This window comes from Hypomesus nipponensis, chromosome 12 (genome assembly GCF_054491055.1).
Source record: "Hypomesus nipponensis isolate SF chromosome 12, ASM5449105v1, whole genome shotgun sequence".
Classification (NCBI taxonomy): Eukaryota; Metazoa; Chordata; class Actinopteri; order Osmeriformes; family Osmeridae; genus Hypomesus; species Hypomesus nipponensis.
In genome coordinates this window covers 16,947,501-16,960,000 of record NC_140372.1, presented here as the reverse complement: position 1 = coordinate 16,960,000, position 12,500 = coordinate 16,947,501, and the positions used below count along the sequence as shown (strand labels likewise).

At 46.8% G+C, this 12,500-nt stretch overlaps 36 non-coding genes and 7 pseudogenes across 36 annotated transcripts in view; all 43 read left to right on the top strand.

The window, feature by feature from the left end:
* LOC146264994 (5S ribosomal RNA) overlaps positions 1-36 on the top strand; it is a 119-nt gene extending 83 nt beyond the window's left edge. Inside the window, exon 1 of the ribosomal RNA XR_014726200.1 lies at positions 1-36. This exon is cut by the window's left edge and continues 83 nt beyond it. This is a non-coding gene — a ribosomal RNA (5S ribosomal RNA).
* A 172-nt stretch (positions 37-208) lies between these two features.
* On the top strand, positions 209-327 carry LOC146264993 (5S ribosomal RNA). The gene has a single exon (XR_014728090.1). It is a non-coding gene; the product is annotated as a 5S ribosomal RNA (ribosomal RNA).
* A 184-nt stretch (positions 328-511) lies between these two features.
* On the top strand, positions 512-630 carry LOC146264992 (5S ribosomal RNA). The gene has a single exon (XR_014726199.1). It is a non-coding gene; the product is annotated as a 5S ribosomal RNA (ribosomal RNA).
* Positions 631-802: 172 nt separating this feature from the next.
* LOC146264991 (5S ribosomal RNA) lies at positions 803-911 on the top strand (annotated as a pseudogene).
* A 172-nt stretch (positions 912-1,083) lies between these two features.
* LOC146264990 (5S ribosomal RNA) lies at positions 1,084-1,202 on the top strand. The gene has a single exon (XR_014728089.1). It is a non-coding gene; the product is annotated as a 5S ribosomal RNA (ribosomal RNA).
* A 172-nt stretch (positions 1,203-1,374) lies between these two features.
* LOC146264989 (5S ribosomal RNA) lies at positions 1,375-1,493 on the top strand. Its single transcript, XR_014726197.1, has one exon. It is a non-coding gene; the product is annotated as a 5S ribosomal RNA (ribosomal RNA).
* Positions 1,494-1,665: 172 nt separating this feature from the next.
* On the top strand, positions 1,666-1,774 carry LOC146264988 (5S ribosomal RNA; annotated as a pseudogene).
* Positions 1,775-1,946: 172 nt separating this feature from the next.
* On the top strand, positions 1,947-2,065 carry LOC146264987 (5S ribosomal RNA). Its single transcript, XR_014728088.1, has one exon. It is a non-coding gene; the product is annotated as a 5S ribosomal RNA (ribosomal RNA).
* Positions 2,066-2,237: 172 nt separating this feature from the next.
* LOC146264986 (5S ribosomal RNA) lies at positions 2,238-2,346 on the top strand (annotated as a pseudogene).
* A 186-nt stretch (positions 2,347-2,532) lies between these two features.
* Positions 2,533-2,651, top strand: LOC146264985 (5S ribosomal RNA). The gene has a single exon (XR_014726196.1). It is a non-coding gene; the product is annotated as a 5S ribosomal RNA (ribosomal RNA).
* A 192-nt stretch (positions 2,652-2,843) lies between these two features.
* On the top strand, positions 2,844-2,962 carry LOC146264984 (5S ribosomal RNA). Its single transcript, XR_014728043.1, has one exon. It is a non-coding gene; the product is annotated as a 5S ribosomal RNA (ribosomal RNA).
* A 170-nt stretch (positions 2,963-3,132) lies between these two features.
* Positions 3,133-3,251, top strand: LOC146264983 (5S ribosomal RNA). The gene has a single exon (XR_014726195.1). It is a non-coding gene; the product is annotated as a 5S ribosomal RNA (ribosomal RNA).
* Positions 3,252-3,423: 172 nt separating this feature from the next.
* LOC146264982 (5S ribosomal RNA) lies at positions 3,424-3,542 on the top strand. Its single transcript, XR_014728087.1, has one exon. It is a non-coding gene; the product is annotated as a 5S ribosomal RNA (ribosomal RNA).
* A 184-nt stretch (positions 3,543-3,726) lies between these two features.
* On the top strand, positions 3,727-3,845 carry LOC146264981 (5S ribosomal RNA). The gene has a single exon (XR_014726194.1). It is a non-coding gene; the product is annotated as a 5S ribosomal RNA (ribosomal RNA).
* A 172-nt stretch (positions 3,846-4,017) lies between these two features.
* On the top strand, positions 4,018-4,126 carry LOC146264980 (5S ribosomal RNA; annotated as a pseudogene).
* A 172-nt stretch (positions 4,127-4,298) lies between these two features.
* LOC146264979 (5S ribosomal RNA) lies at positions 4,299-4,417 on the top strand. The gene has a single exon (XR_014728086.1). It is a non-coding gene; the product is annotated as a 5S ribosomal RNA (ribosomal RNA).
* A 172-nt stretch (positions 4,418-4,589) lies between these two features.
* On the top strand, positions 4,590-4,708 carry LOC146264978 (5S ribosomal RNA). The gene has a single exon (XR_014726193.1). It is a non-coding gene; the product is annotated as a 5S ribosomal RNA (ribosomal RNA).
* Positions 4,709-4,880: 172 nt separating this feature from the next.
* On the top strand, positions 4,881-4,989 carry LOC146264977 (5S ribosomal RNA; annotated as a pseudogene).
* Positions 4,990-5,161: 172 nt separating this feature from the next.
* LOC146264976 (5S ribosomal RNA) lies at positions 5,162-5,280 on the top strand. Its single transcript, XR_014728085.1, has one exon. It is a non-coding gene; the product is annotated as a 5S ribosomal RNA (ribosomal RNA).
* A 172-nt stretch (positions 5,281-5,452) lies between these two features.
* LOC146264975 (5S ribosomal RNA) lies at positions 5,453-5,571 on the top strand. The gene has a single exon (XR_014726192.1). It is a non-coding gene; the product is annotated as a 5S ribosomal RNA (ribosomal RNA).
* Positions 5,572-5,741: 170 nt separating this feature from the next.
* Positions 5,742-5,850, top strand: LOC146264974 (5S ribosomal RNA; annotated as a pseudogene).
* Positions 5,851-6,022: 172 nt separating this feature from the next.
* LOC146264973 (5S ribosomal RNA) lies at positions 6,023-6,141 on the top strand. The gene has a single exon (XR_014728083.1). It is a non-coding gene; the product is annotated as a 5S ribosomal RNA (ribosomal RNA).
* A 172-nt stretch (positions 6,142-6,313) lies between these two features.
* LOC146264972 (5S ribosomal RNA) lies at positions 6,314-6,432 on the top strand. The gene has a single exon (XR_014726191.1). It is a non-coding gene; the product is annotated as a 5S ribosomal RNA (ribosomal RNA).
* A 192-nt stretch (positions 6,433-6,624) lies between these two features.
* On the top strand, positions 6,625-6,743 carry LOC146264971 (5S ribosomal RNA). The gene has a single exon (XR_014726190.1). It is a non-coding gene; the product is annotated as a 5S ribosomal RNA (ribosomal RNA).
* A 172-nt stretch (positions 6,744-6,915) lies between these two features.
* On the top strand, positions 6,916-7,034 carry LOC146264970 (5S ribosomal RNA). The gene has a single exon (XR_014726189.1). It is a non-coding gene; the product is annotated as a 5S ribosomal RNA (ribosomal RNA).
* Positions 7,035-7,212: 178 nt separating this feature from the next.
* Positions 7,213-7,331, top strand: LOC146264969 (5S ribosomal RNA). Its single transcript, XR_014729193.1, has one exon. It is a non-coding gene; the product is annotated as a 5S ribosomal RNA (ribosomal RNA).
* A 188-nt stretch (positions 7,332-7,519) lies between these two features.
* Positions 7,520-7,638, top strand: LOC146264968 (5S ribosomal RNA). The gene has a single exon (XR_014728042.1). It is a non-coding gene; the product is annotated as a 5S ribosomal RNA (ribosomal RNA).
* A 170-nt stretch (positions 7,639-7,808) lies between these two features.
* Positions 7,809-7,927, top strand: LOC146264967 (5S ribosomal RNA). Its single transcript, XR_014728907.1, has one exon. It is a non-coding gene; the product is annotated as a 5S ribosomal RNA (ribosomal RNA).
* Positions 7,928-8,095: 168 nt separating this feature from the next.
* Positions 8,096-8,214, top strand: LOC146264966 (5S ribosomal RNA). The gene has a single exon (XR_014726188.1). It is a non-coding gene; the product is annotated as a 5S ribosomal RNA (ribosomal RNA).
* Positions 8,215-8,390: 176 nt separating this feature from the next.
* On the top strand, positions 8,391-8,509 carry LOC146264965 (5S ribosomal RNA). The gene has a single exon (XR_014727782.1). It is a non-coding gene; the product is annotated as a 5S ribosomal RNA (ribosomal RNA).
* A 178-nt stretch (positions 8,510-8,687) lies between these two features.
* On the top strand, positions 8,688-8,806 carry LOC146264964 (5S ribosomal RNA). The gene has a single exon (XR_014728338.1). It is a non-coding gene; the product is annotated as a 5S ribosomal RNA (ribosomal RNA).
* Positions 8,807-8,990: 184 nt separating this feature from the next.
* On the top strand, positions 8,991-9,109 carry LOC146264963 (5S ribosomal RNA). Its single transcript, XR_014727525.1, has one exon. It is a non-coding gene; the product is annotated as a 5S ribosomal RNA (ribosomal RNA).
* Positions 9,110-9,285: 176 nt separating this feature from the next.
* On the top strand, positions 9,286-9,404 carry LOC146264962 (5S ribosomal RNA). The gene has a single exon (XR_014726186.1). It is a non-coding gene; the product is annotated as a 5S ribosomal RNA (ribosomal RNA).
* A 174-nt stretch (positions 9,405-9,578) lies between these two features.
* LOC146264961 (5S ribosomal RNA) lies at positions 9,579-9,697 on the top strand. Its single transcript, XR_014726185.1, has one exon. It is a non-coding gene; the product is annotated as a 5S ribosomal RNA (ribosomal RNA).
* Positions 9,698-9,879: 182 nt separating this feature from the next.
* LOC146264960 (5S ribosomal RNA) lies at positions 9,880-9,998 on the top strand. The gene has a single exon (XR_014727781.1). It is a non-coding gene; the product is annotated as a 5S ribosomal RNA (ribosomal RNA).
* A 178-nt stretch (positions 9,999-10,176) lies between these two features.
* Positions 10,177-10,295, top strand: LOC146264959 (5S ribosomal RNA). The gene has a single exon (XR_014728553.1). It is a non-coding gene; the product is annotated as a 5S ribosomal RNA (ribosomal RNA).
* A 172-nt stretch (positions 10,296-10,467) lies between these two features.
* Positions 10,468-10,586, top strand: LOC146264958 (5S ribosomal RNA; annotated as a pseudogene).
* A 172-nt stretch (positions 10,587-10,758) lies between these two features.
* LOC146264957 (5S ribosomal RNA) lies at positions 10,759-10,877 on the top strand. Its single transcript, XR_014726184.1, has one exon. It is a non-coding gene; the product is annotated as a 5S ribosomal RNA (ribosomal RNA).
* A 172-nt stretch (positions 10,878-11,049) lies between these two features.
* Positions 11,050-11,168, top strand: LOC146264956 (5S ribosomal RNA). The gene has a single exon (XR_014726183.1). It is a non-coding gene; the product is annotated as a 5S ribosomal RNA (ribosomal RNA).
* A 174-nt stretch (positions 11,169-11,342) lies between these two features.
* Positions 11,343-11,461, top strand: LOC146264955 (5S ribosomal RNA). The gene has a single exon (XR_014726182.1). It is a non-coding gene; the product is annotated as a 5S ribosomal RNA (ribosomal RNA).
* Positions 11,462-11,639: 178 nt separating this feature from the next.
* On the top strand, positions 11,640-11,758 carry LOC146264954 (5S ribosomal RNA). Its single transcript, XR_014727780.1, has one exon. It is a non-coding gene; the product is annotated as a 5S ribosomal RNA (ribosomal RNA).
* A 210-nt stretch (positions 11,759-11,968) lies between these two features.
* LOC146264953 (5S ribosomal RNA) lies at positions 11,969-12,087 on the top strand. Its single transcript, XR_014728551.1, has one exon. It is a non-coding gene; the product is annotated as a 5S ribosomal RNA (ribosomal RNA).
* A 172-nt stretch (positions 12,088-12,259) lies between these two features.
* LOC146264952 (5S ribosomal RNA) lies at positions 12,260-12,378 on the top strand. The gene has a single exon (XR_014726181.1). It is a non-coding gene; the product is annotated as a 5S ribosomal RNA (ribosomal RNA).
* The last annotated feature ends 122 nt before the right edge of the window (positions 12,379-12,500 follow it).

Below are 12,500 nucleotides of genomic sequence, written 5' to 3'. Positions count from 1 at the left end.
TGGGAGACCGCCTGGGAATACCAGGTGCTGTATGCTCTTTTGCTCATTCACTTAGAAACTGAAATCTTGCAATATGCACAAGTAGTCCTTCATGAAAGGGGCTGGAAGCTGTTTTCATTTTGACACGAGAGAGAGAGAGAGAGACCACCTTGCATTGTCAATTGCTAAATCTGTATATGGATAAGTAGCCTATGGTTGTCAACTTATTTCGTACGGCCATACCAGCCTGTCAACGCCCGATCTCGTCTGATCTCGGAAGCTAAGCAGGGTCGGGCCTGGTTAGTACTTGGATGGGAGACCGCCTGGGAATACCAGGTGCTGTATGCTCTTTTGCTCATTCACTTAGAAACTGACATCTTGCAATATGCACAAGTAGTCCTTCATGAAAGGGGCTGGAAGCTGTTTTCATTTTGACACGAGAGAGAGAGAGAGAGAGAGAGAGAGAGACTACCTTGCATTGTCAATTGCTAAATCTGTATATGGATAAGTAGCCTATGGTTGTCAACTTATTTCGTACGGCCATACCAGCCTGGCAACGCCCGATCTCGTCTGATCTCGGAAGCTAAGCAGGGTCGGGCCTGGTTAGTACTTGGATGGGAGACCGCCTGGGAATACCAGGTGCTGTATGCTCTTTTGCTCATTCACTTAGAAACTGAAATCTTGCAATATGCACAAGTAGTCCTTCACAAAAGGGGCTGGAAGCTGTTTTCATTTTGACATGAGAGAGAGAGAGAGAGACCACCTTGCATTGTCAATTGCTAAATCTGTATATGGATAAGTAGCCTATGGTTGTCAACTTATTTCGTACGGCCATACCAGCCTGGCAACGCCTGATCTCGGAAGCTAAGCAGGGTCGGGCCTGGTTAGTACTTGGATGGGAGACCGCCTGGGAATACCAGGTGCTGTATGCTCTTTTGCTCATTCACTTAGAAACTGAAATCTTGCAATATGCACAAGTAGTCCTTCATGAAAGGGGCTGGAAGCTGTTTTCATTTTGACACGAGAGAGAGAGAGAGAGACCACCTTGCATTGTCAATTGCTAAATCTGTATATGGATAAGTAGCCTATGGTTGTCAACTTATTTCGTACGGCCATACCAGCCTGTCAACGCCCGATCTCGTCTGATCTCGGAAGCTAAGCAGGGTCGGGCCTGGTTAGTACTTGGATGGGAGACCGCCTGGGAATACCAGGTGCTGTATGCTCTTTTGCTCATTCACTTAGAAACTGAAATCTTGCAATATGCACAAGTAGTCCTTCATGAAAGGGGCTGGAAGCTGTTTTCATTTTGACACGAGAGAGAGATAGAGAGACCACCTTGCATTGTCAATTGCTAAATCTGTATATGGATAAGTAGCCTATGGTTGTCAACTTATTTCGTACGGCCATACCAGCCTGGCAACGCCCGATCTCGTCTGATCTCGGAAGCTAAGCAGGGTCGGGCCTGGTTAGTACTTGGATGGGAGACCGCCTGGGAATACCAGGTGCTGTATGCTCTTTTGCTCATTCACTTAGAAACTGAAATCTTGCAATATGCACAAGTAGTCCTTCACAAAAGGGGCTGGAAGCTGTTTTCATTTTGACATGAGAGAGAGAGAGAGAGACCACCTTGCATTGTCAATTGCTAAATCTGTATATGGATAAGTAGCCTATGGTTGTCAACTTATTTCGTACGGCCATACCAGCCTGGCAACGCCTGATCTCGGAAGCTAAGCAGGGTCGGGCCTGGTTAGTACTTGGATGGGAGACCGCCTGGGAATACCAGGTGCTGTATGCTCTTTTGCTCATTCACTTAGAAACTGAAATCTTGCAATATGCACAAGTAGTCCTTCATGAAAGGGGCTGGAAGCTGTTTTCATTTTGACACGAGAGAGAGAGAGAGAGACCACCTTGCATTGTCAATTGCTAAATCTGTATATGGATAAGTAGCCTATGGTTGTCAACTTATTTCGTACGGCCATACCAGCCTGTCAACGCCCGATCTCGTCTGATCTCGGAAGCTAAGCAGGGTCGGGCCTGGTTAGTACTTGGATGGGAGACCGCCTGGGAATACCAGGTGCTGTATGCTCTTTTGCTCATTCACTTAGAAACTGAAATCTTGCAATATGCACAAGTAGTCCTTCATGAAAGGGGCTGGAAGCTGTTTTCATTTTGACACGAGAGAGAGAGAGAGAGACCACCTTGCATTGTCAATTGCTAAATCTGTATATGGATAAGTAGCCTATGGTTGTCAACTTATTTCGTACGGCCATACCAGCCTGGCAACGCCTGATCTCGGAAGCTAAGCAGGGTCGGGCCTGGTTAGTACTTGGATGGGAGACCGCCTGGGAATACCAGGTGCTGTATGCTCTTTTGCTCATTCACTTAGAAACTGACATCTTGCAATATGCACAAGTAGTCCTTCATGAAAGGGGCTGGAAGCTGTTTTCATTTTGACACGAGAGAGAGAGAGAGAGAGAGAGAGAGAGAGACTACCTTGCATTGTCAATTGCTAAATCTGTATATGGATAAGTAACCTATGGTTGTCAACTTTTTTCGTACGGCCATACCAGCCTGGCAACGCCCGATCTCGTCTGATCTCGGAAGCTAAGCAGGGTCGGGCCTGGTTAGTACTTGGATGGGAGACCGCCTGGGAATACCAGGTGCTGTATGCTCTTTTGCTCATTCACTTAGAAACTGACATCTTGCAATATGCACAAGTAGTCCTTCATGAAAGGGGCTGGAAGCTGTTTTCATTTTGACACGAGAGAGAGAGAGAGAGAGAGAGAGAGAGAGAGAGAGACTACCTTGCATTGTCAATTGCTAAATCTGTATATGGATAAGTAGCCTATGGTTGTCAACTTATTTCGTATGGCCATACCAGCCTGGCAACGCCCGATCTCGTCTGATCTCGGAAGCTAAGCAGGGTCGGGCCTGGTTAGTACTTGGATGGGAGACCGCCTGGGAATACCAGGTGCTGTATGCTCTTTTGCTCATTCACTTAGAAACTGACATCTTGCAATATGCACAAGTAGTCCTTCATGAAAGGGGCTGGAAGCTGTTTTCATTTTGACATGAGAGAGAGAGAGAGACTACCTTGCATTGTCAATTGCTAAATCTGTATATGGATAAGTAGCCTATGGTTGTCAACTTATTTCGTACGGCCATACCAGCCTGGCAACGCCCGATCTCGTCTGATCTCGGAAGCTAAGCAGGGTCGGGCCTGGTTAGTACTTGGATGGGAGACCGCCTGGGAATACCAGGTGCTGTATGCTCTTTTGCTCATTCACTTAGAAACTGAAATCTTGCAATATGCACAAGTAGTCCTTCATGAAAGGGGCTGGAAGCTGTTTTCATTTTGACACGAGAGAGAGAGAGAGAGACCACCTTGCATTGTCAATTGCTAAATCTGTATATGGATAAGTAGCCTATGGTTGTCAACTTATTTCGTACGGCCATACCAGCCTGTCAACGCCCGATCTCGTCTGATCTCGGAAGCTAAGCAGGGTCGGGCCTGGTTAGTACTTGGATGGGAGACCGCCTGGGAATACCAGGTGCTGTATGCTCTTTTGCTCATTCACTTAGAAACTGACATCTTGCAATATGCACAAGTAGTCCTTCATGAAAGGGGCTGGAAGCTGTTTTCATTTTGACACGAGAGAGAGAGAGAGAGAGAGAGAGAGAGACTACCTTGCATTGTCAATTGCTAAATCTGTATATGGATAAGTAGCCTATGGTTGTCAACTTATTTCGTACGGCCATACCAGCCTGGCAACGCCCGATCTCGTCTGATCTCGGAAGCTAAGCAGGGTCGGGCCTGGTTAGTACTTGGATGGGAGACCGCCTGGGAATACCAGGTGCTGTATGCTCTTTTGCTCATTCACTTAGAAACTGAAATCTTGCAATATGCACAAGTAGTCCTTCACAAAAGGGGCTGGAAGCTGTTTTCATTTTGACATGAGAGAGAGAGAGAGAGACCACCTTGCATTGTCAATTGCTAAATCTGTATATGGATAAGTAGCCTATGGTTGTCAACTTATTTCGTACGGCCATACCAGCCTGGCAACGCCTGATCTCGGAAGCTAAGCAGGGTCGGGCCTGGTTAGTACTTGGATGGGAGACCGCCTGGGAATACCAGGTGCTGTATGCTCTTTTGCTCATTCACTTAGAAACTGAAATCTTGCAATATGCACAAGTAGTCCTTCATGAAAGGGGCTGGAAGCTGTTTTCATTTTGACACGAGAGAGAGAGAGAGAGACCACCTTGCATTGTCAATTGCTAAATCTGTATATGGATAAGTAGCCTATGGTTGTCAACTTATTTCGTACGGCCATACCAGCCTGTCAACGCCCGATCTCGTCTGATCTCGGAAGCTAAGCAGGGTCGGGCCTGGTTAGTACTTGGATGGGAGACCGCCTGGGAATACCAGGTGCTGTATGCTCTTTTGCTCATTCACTTAGAAACTGAAATCTTGCAATATGCACAAGTAGTCCTTCATGAAAGGGGCTGGAAGCTGTTTTCATTTTGACACGAGAGAGAGATAGAGAGACCACCTTGCATTGTCAATTGCTAAATCTGTATATGGATAAGTAGCCTATGGTTGTCAACTTATTTCGTACGGCCATACCAGCCTGGCAACGCCCGATCTCGTCTGATCTCGGAAGCTAAGCAGGGTCGGGCCTGGTTAGTACTTGGATGGGAGACCGCCTGGGAATACCAGGTGCTGTATGCTCTTTTGCTCATTCACTTAGAAACTGAAATCTTGCAATATGCACAAGTAGTCCTTCACAAAAGGGGCTGGAAGCTGTTTTCATTTTGACATGAGAGAGAGAGAGAGAGACCACCTTGCATTGTCAATTGCTAAATCTGTATATGGATAAGTAGCCTATGGTTGTCAACTTATTTCGTACGGCCATACCAGCCTGGCAACGCCTGATCTCGGAAGCTAAGCAGGGTCGGGCCTGGTTAGTACTTGGATGGGAGACCGCCTGGGAATACCAGGTGCTGTATGCTCTTTTGCTCATTCACTTAGAAACTGAAATCTTGCAATATGCACAAGTAGTCCTTCATGAAAGGGGCTGGAAGCTGTTTTCATTTTGACACGAGAGAGAGAGAGAGAGACCACCTTGCATTGTCAATTGCTAAATCTGTATATGGATAAGTAGCCTATGGTTGTCAACTTATTTCGTACGGCCATACCAGCCTGTCAACGCCCGATCTCGTCTGATCTCGGAAGCTAAGCAGGGTCGGGCCTGGTTAGTACTTGGATGGGAGACCGCCTGGGAATACCAGGTGCTGTATGCTCTTTTGCTCATTCACTTAGAAACTGAAATCTTGCAATATGCACAAGTAGTCCTTCATGAAAGGGGCTGGAAGCTGTTTTCATTTTGACACGAGAGAGAGATAGAGAGACCACCTTGCATTGTCAATTGCTAAATCTGTATATGGATAAGTAGCCTATGGTTGTCAACTTATTTCGTACGGCCATACCAGCCTGGCAACGCCCGATCTCGTCTGATCTCGGAAGCTAAGCAGGGTCGGGCCTGGTTAGTACTTGGATGGGAGACCGCCTGGGAATACCAGGTGCTGTATGCTCTTTTGCTCATTCACTTAGAAACTGAAATCTTGCAATATGCACAAGTAGTCCTTCACAAAAGGGGCTGGAAGCTGTTTTCATTTTGACATGAGAGAGAGAGAGAGACCACCTTGCATTGTCAATTGCTAAATCTGTATATGGATAAGTAGCCTATGGTTGTCAACTTATTTCGTACGGCCATACCAGCCTGGCAACGCCTGATCTCAGAAGCTAAGCAGGGTCGGGCCTGGTTAGTACTTGGATGGGAGACCGCCTGGGAATACCAGGTGCTGTATGCTCTTTTGCTCATTCACTTAGAAACTGAAATCTTGCAATATGCACAAGTAGTCCTTCATGAAAGGGGCTGGAAGCTGTTTTCATTTTGACACGAGAGAGAGAGAGAGAGACCACCTTGCATTGTCAATTGCTAAATCTGTATATGGATAAGTAGCCTATGGTTGTCAACTTATTTCGTACGGCCATACCAGCCTGTCAACGCCCGATCTCGTCTGATCTCGGAAGCTAAGCAGGGTCGGGCCTGGTTAGTACTTGGATGGGAGACCGCCTGGGAATACCAGGTGCTGTATGCTCTTTTGCTCATTCACTTAGAAACTGAAATCTTGCAATATGCACAAGTAGTCCTTCATGAAAGGGGCTGGAAGCTGTTTTCATTTTGACACGAGAGAGAGATAGAGAGACCACCTTGCATTGTCAATTGCTAAATCTGTATATGGATAAGTAGCCTATGGTTGTCAACTTATTTCGTACGGCCATACCAGCCTGGCAACGCCCGATCTCGTCTGATCTCGGAAGCTAAGCAGGGTCGGGCCTGGTTAGTACTTGGATGGGAGACCGCCTGGGAATACCAGGTGCTGTATGCTCTTTTGCTCATTCACTTAGAAACTGACATCTTGCAATATGCACAAGTAGTCCTTCATGAAAGGGGCTGGAAGCTGTTTTCATTTTGACACGAGAGAGAGAGAGAGAGAGAGAGAGAGAGAGAGAGAGACTACCTTGCATTGTCAATTGCTAAATCTGTATATGGATAAGTAGCCTATGGTTGTCAACTTATTTCGTACGGCCATACCAGCCTGGCAACGCCCGATCTCGTCTGATCTCGGAAGCTAAGCAGGGTCGGGCCTGGTTAGTACTTGGATGGGAGACCGCCTGGGAATACCAGGTGCTGTATGCTCTTTTGCTCATTCACTTAGAAACTGAAATCTTGCAATATGCACAAGTAGTCCTTCATGAAAGGGGCTGGAAGCTGTTTTCATTTTGACACGAGAGAGAGAGAGAGAGACCACCTTGCATTGTCAATTGCTAAATCTGTATATGGATAAGTAGCCTATGGTTGTCAACTTATTTCGTACGGCCATACCAGCCTGGCAACGCCCGATCTCGTCTGATCTCGGAAGCTAAGCAGGGTCGGGCCTGGTTAGTACTTGGATGGGAGACCGCCTGGGAATACCAGGTGCTGTATGCTCTTTTGCTCATTCACTTAGAAACTGACATCTTGCAATATGCACAAGTAGTCCTTCATGAAAGGGGCTGGAAGCTGTTTTCATTTTGACACGAGAGAGAGAGAGAGAGAGAGAGACTACCTTGCATTGTCAATTGCTAAATCTGTATATGGATAAGTAGCCTATGGTTGTCAACTTTTTTCGTACGGACATACCAGCCTGGCAACGCCCGATCTCGTCTGATCTCGGAAGCTAAGCAGGGTCGGGCCTGGTTAGTACTTGGATGGGAGACCGCCTGGGAATACCAGGTGCTGTATGCTCTTTTGCTCATTCACTTAGAAACTGACATCTTGCAATATGCACAAGTAGTCCTTCATGAAAGGGGCTGGAAGCTGTTTTCATTTTGACACGAGAGAGAGAGAGAGAGAGAGAGAGAGAGAGAGACTACCTTGCATTGTCAATTGCTAAATCTGTATATGGATAAGTAGCCTATGGTTGTCAACTTATTTCGTATGGCCATACCAGCCTGGCAACGCCCGATCTCGTCTGATCTCGGAAGCTAAGCAGGGTCGGGCCTGGTTAGTACTTGGATGGGAGACCGCCTGGGAATACCAGGTGCTGTATGCTCTTTTGCTCATTCACTTAGAAACTGACATCTTGCAATATGCACAAGTAGTCCTTCATGAAAGGGGCTGGAAGCTGTTTTCATTTTGACATGAGAGAGAGAGAGAGACTACCTTGCATTGTCAATTGCTAAATCTGTATATGGATAAGTAGCCTATGGTTGTCAACTTATTTCGTACGGCCATACCAGCCTGGCAACGCCCGATCTCGTCTGATCTTGGAAGCTAAGCAGGGTCGGGCCTGGTTAGTACTTGGATGGGAGACCGCCTGGGAATACCAGGTGCTGTATGCTCTTTTGCTCATTCACTTAGAAACTGACATCTTGCAATATGCACAAGTAGTCCTTCATGAAAGGGGCTGGAAGCTGTTTTCATTTTGACACGAGAGAGAGAGAGACCACCTTGCATTGTCAATTGCTAAATCTGTATATGGATAAGTAGCCTATGGTTGTCAACTTATTTCGTACGGCCATACCAGCCTGGCAACGCCCGATCTCGTCTGATCTCGGAAGCTAAGCAGGGTCGGGCCTGGTTAGTACTTGGATGGGAGACCGCCTGGGAATACCAGGTGCTGTATGCTCTTTTGCTCATTCACTTAGAAACTGACATCTTGCAATATGCACAAGTAGTCCTTCATGAAAGGGGCTGGAAACTGTTTTCATTTTGACACGAGAGAGAGAGAGAGAGAGAGACCACCTTGCATTGTGAATTGCTAAATCTGTATATGGATAAGTAGCCTATGGTTGTCAACTTATTTCGTACGGCCATACCAGCCTGGCAACGCCCGATCACGTCTGATCTCGGAAGCTAAGCAGGGTCGGGCCTGGTTAGTACTTGGATGGGAGACCGCCTGGGAATACCAGGTGCTGTATGCTCTTTTGCTCATTCACTTAGAAACTGACATCTTGCAATATGCACAAGTAGTCCTTCATGAAAGGGGCTGGAAGCTGTTTTCATTTTGACACGAGAGAGAGAGAGAGAGAGAGAGACTACCTTGCATTGTCAATTGCTAAATCTGTATATGGATAAGTAGCCTATGGTTGTCAACTTATTTCGTACGGCCATACCAGCCTGGCAACGCCTGATCTCGTCTGATCTCGGAAGCTAAGCAGGGTTGGGCCTGGTTAGTACTTGGATGGGAGACCGCCTGGGAATACCAGGTGCTGTATGCTCTTTTGCTCATTCACTTAGAAACTGAAATCTTGCAATATGCACAAGTAGTCCTTCATGAAAGGGGCTGGAAGCTGTTTTCATTTTGACACGAGAGAGAGAGAGAGAGAGAGAGAGAGAGACCACCTTGCATTGTCAATTGCTAAATCTGTATATGGATAAGTAGCCTATGGTTGTCAACTTATTTCGTACAGCCATACCAGCCTGGCAACGCCCGATCTCGTCTGATCTCGGAAGCTAAGCAGGGTCGGGCCTGGTTAGTACTTGGATGGGAGACCGCCTGGGAATACCAGGTGCTGTATGCTCTTTTGCTCATTCACTTAGAAACTGACATCTTGCAATATGCACAAGTAGTCCTTCATGAAAGGGGCTGGAAGCTGTTTTCATTTTGACACGAGAGAGAGAGAGAGAGAGAGACTACCTTGCATTGTCAATTGCTAAATCTGTATATGGATAAGTAGCCTATGGTTGTCAACTTATTTCGTACGGCCATACCAGCCTGGCAACGCCCGATCTCGTCTGATCTCGGAAGCTAAGCAGGGTCGGGCCTGGTTAGTACTTGGATGGGAGACCGCCTGGGAATACCAGGTGCTGTATGCTCTTTTGCTCATTCACTTAGAAACTGACATCTTGCAATATGCACAAGTAGTCCTTCATGAAAGGGGCTGGAAGCTGTTTTCATTTTGACACGAGAGAGAGAGAGAGAGAGACTACCTTGCATTGTCAATTGCTAAATCTGTATATGGATAAGTAGCCTATGGTTGTCAACTTATTTCGTACGGCCATACCAGCCTGGCAACGCCCGATCTCGTCTGATCTCGGAAGCTAAGCAGGGTCGGGCCTGGTTAGTACTTGGATGGGAGACCGCCTGGGAATACCAGGTGCTGTATGCTCTTTTGCTCATTCACTTAGAAACTGACATCTTGCAATATGCACAAGTAGTCCTTCATGAAAGGGGCTGGAAACTGTTTTCATTTTGACACGAGAGAGAGAGAGAGAGAGAGAGAGAGACCACCTTGCATTGTGAATTGCTAAATCTGTATATGGATAAGTAGCCTATGGTTGTCAACTTATTTCGTACGGCCATACCAGCCTGGCAACGCCCGATCACGTCTGATCTCGGAAGCTAAGCAGGGTCGGGCCTGGTTAGTACTTGGATGGGAGACCGCCTGGGAATACCAGGTGCTGTATGCTCTTTTGCTCATTCACTTAGAAACTGACATCTTGCAATATGCACAAGTAGTCCTTCATGAAAGGGGCTGGAAGCTGTTTTCATTTTGACACGAGAGAGAGAGAGAGAGAGAGAGACTACCTTGCATTGTCAATTGCTAAATCTGTATATGGATAAGTAGCCTATGGTTGTCAACTTATTTCGTACGGCCATACCAGCCTGGCAACGCCTGATCTCGTCTGATCTCGGAAGCTAAGCAGGGTCGGGCCTGGTTAGTACTTGGATGGGAGACCGCCTGGGAATACCAGGTGCTGTATGCTCTTTTGCTCATTCACTTAGAAACTGAAATCTTGCAATATGCACAAGTAGTCCTTCATGAAAGGGGCTGGAAGCTGTTTTCATTTTGACACGAGAGAGAGAGAGAGAGACCACCTTGCATTGTCAATTGCTAAATCTGTATATGGATAAGTAGCCTATGGTTGTCAACTTATTTCGTACGTCCATACCAGCCTGGCAACGCCCGATCTCGTCTGATCTCGGAAGCTAAGCAGGGTCGGGCCTGGTTAGTACTTGGATGGGAGACCGCCTGGGAATACCAGGTGCTGTATGCTCTTTTGCTCATTCACTTAGAAACTGACATCTTGCAATATGCACAAGTAGTCCTTCATGAAAGGGGCTGGAAGCTGTTTTCATTTTGACACGAGAGAGAGAGAGAGAGACTACCTTGCATTGTCAATTGCTAAATCTGTATATGGATAAGTAGCCTATGGTTGTCAACTTATTTCGTACGGCCATACCAGCCTGGCAACGCCCGATCTCGTCTGATCTCGGAAGCTAAGCAGGGTCGGGCCTGGTTAGTACTTGGATGGGAGACCGCCTGGGAATACCAGGTGCTGTATGCTCTTTTGCTCATTCACTTAGAAACTGACATCTTGCAATATGCACAAGTAGTCCTTCATGAAAGGGGCTGGAAGCTGTTTTCATTTTGACACGAGAGAGAGAGAGAGAGACTACCTTGCATTGTCAATTGCTAAATCTGTATATGGATAAGTAGCCTATGGTTGTCAACTTATTTCGTACGGCCATACCAGCCTGGCAACGCCCGATCTCGTCTGATCTCGGAAGCTAAGCAGGGTCGGGCCTGGTTAGTACTTGGATGGGAGACCGCCTGGGAATACCAGGTGCTGTATGCTCTTTTGCACATTCACTTAGAAACTGACATCTTGCAATATGCACAAGTAGTCCTTCATGAAAGGGGCTGGAAGCTGTTTTCATTTTGACACGAGAGAGAGAGAGAGAGAGACTACCTTGCATTGTCAATTGCTAAATCTGTATATGGATAAGTAGCCTATGGTTGTCAACTTATTTCGTACGGCCATACCAGCCTGGCAACGCCCGATCTCGTCTGATCTCGGAAGCTAAGCAGGGTCGGGCCTGGTTAGTACTTGGATGGGAGACCGCCTGGGAATACCAGGTGCTGTATGCTCTTTTGCTCATTCACTTAGAAACTGACATCTTGCAATATGCACAAGTAGTCCTTCATGAAAGGGGCTGGAAACTGTTTTCATTTTGACACGAGAGAGAGAGAGAGAGAGAGAGACCACCTTGCATTGTGAATTGCTAAATCTGTATATGGATAAGTAGCCTATGGTTGTCAACTTATTTCGTACGGCCATACCAGCCTGGCAACGCCCGATCACGTCTGATCTCGGAAGCTAAGCAGGGTCGGGCCTGGTTAGTACTTGGATGGGAGACCGCCTGGGAATACCAGGTGCTGTATGCTCTTTTGCTCATTCACTTAGAAACTGACCTTGCAATATGCACAAGTAGTCCTTCATGAAAGGGGCTGGAAGCTGTTTTCATTTTGACACGAGAGAGAGAGAGAGAGAGAGAGAGAGAGAGAGAGAGAGAGAGAGAGAGAGAGAGAGACTCCCTTGCATTGTCAATTGCTAAATCTGTATATGGATAAGTAGCCTATGGTTGTCAACTTATTTCGTACGGCCATACCAGCCTGGCAACGCCTGATCTCGTCTGATCTCGGAAGCTAAGCAGGGTCGGGCCTGGTTAGTACTTGGATGGGAGACCGCCTGGGAATACCAGGTGCTGTATGCTCTTTTGCTCATTCACTTAGAAACTGAAATCTTGCAATATGCACAAGTAGTCCTTCATGAAAGGGGCTGGAAGCTGTTTTCATTTTGACACGAGAGAGAGAGAGAGAGACCACCTTGCATTGTCAATTGCTAAATCTGTATATGGATAAGTAGCCTATGGTTGTCAACTTATTTCGTACGGCCATACCAGCCTGGCAACGCCCGATCTCGTCTGATCTCGGAAGCTAAGCAGGGTCGGGCCTGGTTAGTACTTGGATGGGAGACCGCCTGGGAATACCAGGTGCTGTATGCTCTTTTGCTCATTCACTTAGAAACTGACATCTTGCAATATGCACAAGTAGTCCTTCATGAAAGGGGCTGGAAGCTGTTTTCATTTTGACACGAGAGAGAGAGAGAGAGACTACCTTGCATTGT